The sequence below is a fragment of the Pipra filicauda genome, unplaced genomic scaffold, assembly GCF_003945595.2.
Source record: "Pipra filicauda isolate LSUMZ 115617 unplaced genomic scaffold, ASM394559v2 scaffold724_size131739_pilon, whole genome shotgun sequence".
NCBI classification, from domain to species: Eukaryota; Metazoa; Chordata; class Aves; order Passeriformes; family Pipridae; genus Pipra; species Pipra filicauda.
This window is the reverse complement of record NW_024104892.1, coordinates 114,778-120,597: the sequence shown is the minus strand read 5'-3', so window position 1 is coordinate 120,597 and position 5,820 is coordinate 114,778. Positions and strand designations below refer to the sequence as shown.

General features: G+C 51.4%; 1 long non-coding RNA gene across 1 annotated transcript; it reads right to left on the bottom strand.

The window, feature by feature from the left end:
• Window positions 1-1,168: 1,168 nt before the first annotated feature.
• LOC120324843 lies at window positions 1,169-2,072 on the bottom strand. Its single transcript, XR_005566499.1, has 3 exons — window positions 1,960-2,072; window positions 1,675-1,775; window positions 1,169-1,275 (listed from the first exon to the last, which is right to left on the bottom strand). It is a non-coding gene; the product is annotated as an uncharacterized LOC120324843 (long non-coding RNA).
• Window positions 2,073-5,820: the final 3,748 nt, after the last annotated feature.

Sequence of the window (5,820 nt, the reverse complement as noted above, 5' to 3'; positions counted from 1 at the left end):
GTACCTCCCTGGAAGCCCGCTCCGCTCATGCCAGGCACTGGGGCTCACCCAGGGGGGCTTTGCCAAGCATCCAAGGGAAATTTCCAAGCCCGCCCCGACCGCCGGGCGCTGCCTCGCAGTCGCCGCCTGGCGGACACGGCCGGGAACGGCACTGCAGCCGCGCGCCCCCCCCCCGCCTTGCGAGATCCGCGGCGCCTTTCGCGAGGACGGGCCTTTCTTCCCTAAAACCTGCCCTTACCTAGGAAAAGCTGAGCAATTCACAGAGTTGCTGTTTTTATCCCGGCTTCCCAAAGGACTTCTCTCTCCCGGCGGCAGCAGCAGCAGCAGCAACGCTCCCTGCAAAGCCCCGACCGAGGCTGGGAATGGACACACAACAAGCGAAGAACATTAACTCGGCCCCAAAACACTCCACAACAAAACAATTTAAAGTCACTTTTGTCTCATCCCCCCATGCAGGCACAGGCTTTGGGATTCCAAGGCAAACCCTGAGAGGCCCAGAGAGCAGCAGCCCCTCATCCCCAGCACGGCCTCCCCCGGGGTCCCCCAGCCAGGAACCAGGCTACCCAGCCCCTGCTGTGCAGCACAGCACGCGGGGGGATGACTTTTGGGACCCCTCCCTGGCCGTTGCACAGCAATGCAGGCATCGGGGCCAAGTCCTGCCCGGCCCCCAGGTACTGCAGACAGTTCAGCCCCAGCAGCAGTGGGCTGTTCTGCCTCTTGCTCCCCTCTCATTTGGAACCAAATGGTGAGGAACAATGACCCAAACGTGAACCAAATCCACCCCAAAAACTGACCCAAATCACCCCCAAAAATGACGCAAAACTGACCCCAAAAACTGACCCAAATCATCCCAAAAACTGACCCAAAACTGACCCAAATTCACCGCAAAAACTGACCCAAATCACCCCAAAAAATGACCCAAAACTGATCCAAATCATCCCAAAAAATGACCCAAAACTCTGCATTTATTTGGCATCATTTGCTCTCAAAAACAAAATCTCCAATTTAGTTGATTGCTAAAGCCATGATTCTAAAATCATCTCAGGAATCAAAAGGGACTGGAAAACACACAGAAATCATTCCTAAACCCACCAAATCATTATTAATTGGAACCCAATTCCCTCATCTCTCTCCTTGTTTTTCTTGGCTGGAAAACCTGATGATCCCCACTGGCTATTTTTAGGCTGGTTTTCTTCCACAGCTCCTTTCTCCCCGCTGAAACCTCCTGGCATATTGGAGGGAAGCCCCTTTGATGTATTTCCTCTCGTGGCAATTCTGTGGGATGAAGAAGTAAAAAAGGCACGTCAAGAGCTTAAGGATCCTAAAACAACTAAGACACTTAAAAAAAAAAAAAACACAGAGGAGGAAACAGGCCAATATCATGGCAAGTTGTGCCCTTCCTCCAGTGCTGATGAAATCATACACAGCACCAAGTAAGGCTCAAAGTGGGCTTGTCCCAGTCAAAGTGACTCACTACAAGATACGCAGGGGGGGAAATATGGCAAAAGCACAGACACCAGGACATTCTGGTGCCGGCGCGAGCCCGCGGCACTTCGCTCTGGGCTCTGGGGTTCTTTTGGGCTGGTTTTGGGTGCGAGTTTTGGGGCACTGCGCACACCCTCCCCAGGTCACAGCCCCGCCCCAGCTCGCTGCACCCTACTGCACTCCCCGTACCCCTTGCTCAGGCCTGCGGGGATTTGTGCCTCCTCTGAAGGTGGCAAATGTCTGCAAAGCGACTCGGGAAGCCACTCCCACTCTTTCTTTTCCAGCCTTTTCTGCCCAGCACCGCAGTGGTCGAAAAGGAAACCAGAAAAACAGGAAAAAAAAAAAAAGAACAAAACAAATAAATCGCACCATGCCAACTCCCAGCTCCTCCCGCTAAGCCCAGGCAGACCCCGTCCGCCGCCAGGCCCCGAGAGCTGCAGCCCCCGGGCCCCGCCGCGGCTTCCCCGCCCTCACCCGGCACCTGCCGCCCGTCCCGCCCCGCAGCGCCGCTCCCGCTGCCGCCCTCGAACACAAGGAACGAACCCCGTGCCCCCAGCACAGGCCGGTCCCTCCCCGGCAGCCTCGGCAGCGCCGGGAGCGGCCGCAGCCCCCAACGACGGGCGGGGCGCGCCGGGAGGGGCCGCGCGGGGCGGGGGCGGGTCCCGCGGCTGCGACCCCGCGGGGAAGGGGCCCCCGGGCCGGCCCCGTCCGGCATCGCCGCTGGCCCTGCTCGGCCACCGCCCCTCGCCTCGCCCACAGTTTCAACATTATTAAGCCAAGATTTAATCCCAAGCACCACAAGATCCCAACTGCGGGGGATTTCCATGGACTTGTTATTTTTCTCTTTTTAATGACCGGTTTGCGAAAGTCAGGGAAATACGATCAGCATTCCCTAAACACCATCACTTCCATATCCACCTGCGATCAGGGGCCGATGGGCAGCAGCCTGCCCCGGACGGGTCGCAGGGATGGTGTGAAGGCCATCGTTCCGCTTCAGTGGAGCACCTGCGCGTGCGCGCCCTTCTTTGCAGTACCGCTTTCAGTCACCAGGTGTCACCCGCGAGTCACCGCGCACACGCACTACCCGAGTTCGCCACCAGGCGGCAGCAGCGGTTCCCGCCCCAGCCGGGGGGGGGGGGCAGCGAGAGGGGACCGGAAAAACCTCCCAACACACAGAGCCCTTTCTATTGCCACCAGAGCGGTCACATTTTGTCACATTTTTGAGCCCTCTGTGGTTTAATTTAGATATACAAAAGTTATATTTGTATTTAGAATTTCTTATATTCTAGGATCCTGTATATAATACAATATATACAGGGCTTTATTTTGAAATCAATTTATATGTAAATTAATATTATTTTTCAATATATAGCAAAAGAGCAACAAGGCCGGTGAAGGGACTTAAACGCAAGTCCTACAAGGAGAGGCTGAGGGATCTGGGGTTGTTTAGCCTGGAAAAGAGGAGGCTCAGGGGAGAACTCATCACTCTCTACAACTCCTTGAAAGGAGGTTGTAGCCAGATGGGGGTTGTCTCTTCTCCCAGGCACCTATCGCTAAGACAAGAGAGCATCGTCTTAAGCTCTGCCGGGGAGGTTTAGGTTAGATATAGGAAGAAATTCTTTACAGAGGGGGTAATCTGGCATTGAAATGGGCTGCCCAGGGAAGTGGTGGATTCTTCGCCCCTGGAGGTTTTTAAGATGAGACTGGATGTGGCACTTAGTGCCATGGTCTAGTAACTGCAGTAGTGTCGGAGCAAGGGTTGGACTTGATGATCTCAGAGGTCTTTTCCAACTTTGCTGGTTCTATGATTCTACGAAAAAGAGAAATGTTACAGTTTTTAATACATTTAACGCACATCCACCTCCCACAAATTTTCAGGCCTTTTGGTGCTGTAATCTCCCTTTTTTGGGAGGACCCCCGCACGACCCTCCTCACCCCCCACTCACCTGCTCCTCCACCGCATCCTCGCTCTCCCAGAGGCATTGGGATGCCTCTAATGACCTCATCACCCCCCCAGACTCCTCTACATCCCCCTTTTTACTCACCCCCAAAGGTGGAAGAGAGGGAGAGCGGGTACAAGATTGGGGTCACAAGACAGAGGGAGAAGAGGGGACAAGAAGAGGAGAGGAGAAAAGGGGTGGAAAAAAGAGGGGAGAGGAGAGAAGGTGCGGAGAGCACAAGGGAGGGAACAGGGAAGAGATAAGAGCAGAAGGGGAGAGAAACCAGGGAAAGGGCAGACAAAGGGCCAGAAAGGGGAAAGAGAAGAGGGAAGGGAGGGGGAGAATAGAGAGGGAAAAAAGGTGAGTCAAGAGATGAGAGCAGGGCATGCAAGGGGCAAAGGGGACTCGTGAGGGGGACCCTTGCAGGGGTATATACAGTTTGCCATCATTTGAGTGGGAGAATTTAGAGGAGACAGCGACAGGTGGGAGGGCAACTCACAGCACTCTGCCAGGTATGAAGTCGGACTCAGGGCCAGGTTTTGATTTCCATATGGTTTAATAAATTAACAGATTCAGCCATTACACAGCAATAGACTTCTTCAAGATTTACAAAGGTGCAAGAACTTCATTTAGTCATAAGTAGTTTTATTCTCCTCTCTTAAATAGCTACAACAGTTCCAATTCTTTTCCCCCAAACAATCTGGGGTTAAAATAATCCACCCAGAGAGAAGGCATCAAAGTACAAAAGAGAACACACAAGGAGGGGCACTAATTCAAATTCCGTGTGGGTATTTGGTCCAGTACCTTACAAGCAAGGAAAGGTGGTGTGGAGTAGTCATGCCTGTAAGAAGGAGCTGCAATATCACAAGTACACAAAGACCTTTGCCAGAAGTTTGAACACCAGCGGGATTGTTACTCTACCATGAGACTCACCATGACCTTGCAGTGGGGGAGGTCGGATGGAGAGAACAATGCAAAAGACCAAACCAACACAAACAGCAGCCTCCCAACATTCAAGAGTCTCCCCAGCTACCCAGAAATTACCTCTCTGTAGGTTTAGCAAACAATGAGCCAAGAGAAGCCGTTGCGGGAAGGAAATTGCACCGCCAGAGACAAAAAAAACATAACAAAAACATTTTTAAGATTAAACTTTGCCATGTGCCCAGTTCTAGTCTAGAAATAGCACATGCCCGTGTTGTTCTTTCATGGTTTGGAGAAGTTCTCATTATGTTCCCCTCCACTGAACCGGTTCTCCACCCGAGTAGTCTTCCCTTGCTCTTCCCCACTTCAGCCAATCTACCTAAAAACCCGTCCTCAACTACGTAAACAACACAAGGGTGCTCGCAGGAGCAGGAGTTGGACTCGCTCAGGTCTGTGCAAGAAATGGATACAAATGGACAGAAGGCTTTCCCGACCCACCCCTTGGTGCTGTCATCCCCAGCCCCTTTGCAGCATTCCCAGTACAGGTGTTTGCAGAGTGTGCTCTAATTATAACCATGTGCAAACACACAATCCCTTTGGCCTCAGTCAGACATCCATCGTGCCAAAGCCTACAGCACCCTCAGAACACTGAGGTTGTGTAGTTCCCTTCATTTCTTCCTGTGCCTGACTCAAACATAGCCTTAATGGGCCAACATCAAGGGCTTTTTTTGATAAGGAGGCTCTTAAAAAGCCTTACCAAAGCATAGGGAGAGGGTGTATCCAGAGAGAAATACACGTACAAGCATACTTGCAGCTAGAGCAAATCTATTTTCTTCAGAGCAGTAAAACTACACAACATAAGTAAGTTCTAGTAATTCTGTTCAGCCAAAATTAAAAAAAAACCAAAAACAAAAACACAAACCCAAACCCTCAGCAAAATGAAACCAAAACAAACAACAAAACCAAAACCAACCAAACAACAACCAACCAAACAACATACCCCTCACAAACAAAAAAAAACCAAAATGGCTACTTTGGCTTCATTTACCAGTCACTGTTCGTGCTTGTGTATCTGACAGTGAAGCACAGCATTTGGAATGCAGGCCCCCATCAGCAGGTTGAACTCCTTCAGAACTCTCCATGCATTCATGCCACCGCTCTGCTCCTCTTCTTCCATCGCATATTTAGTCAAGGACCAATTTCACAAGGTGCAAATATTGAGCCTACCCTGAGACAACAATCTGCCAACTGCAGATTATTCAAGCTTATAAAGTTCGACAGCAGCCTCGCCACGCCCTGGGGCTGCTCTGTGGTCCCAGCATTATGAAATGCCACAGACCCTGCAGCAGCACCAAGGTGAGGGCATGGGTATCTGGAAGAAGTTAAACAGGGAAATCAGATTTCAAATACCACTTCTTCTGTCCTAAAGCCAGAAGCACTGGCAGGAATTAAACACAAAAGAGGTTTCTTTAAG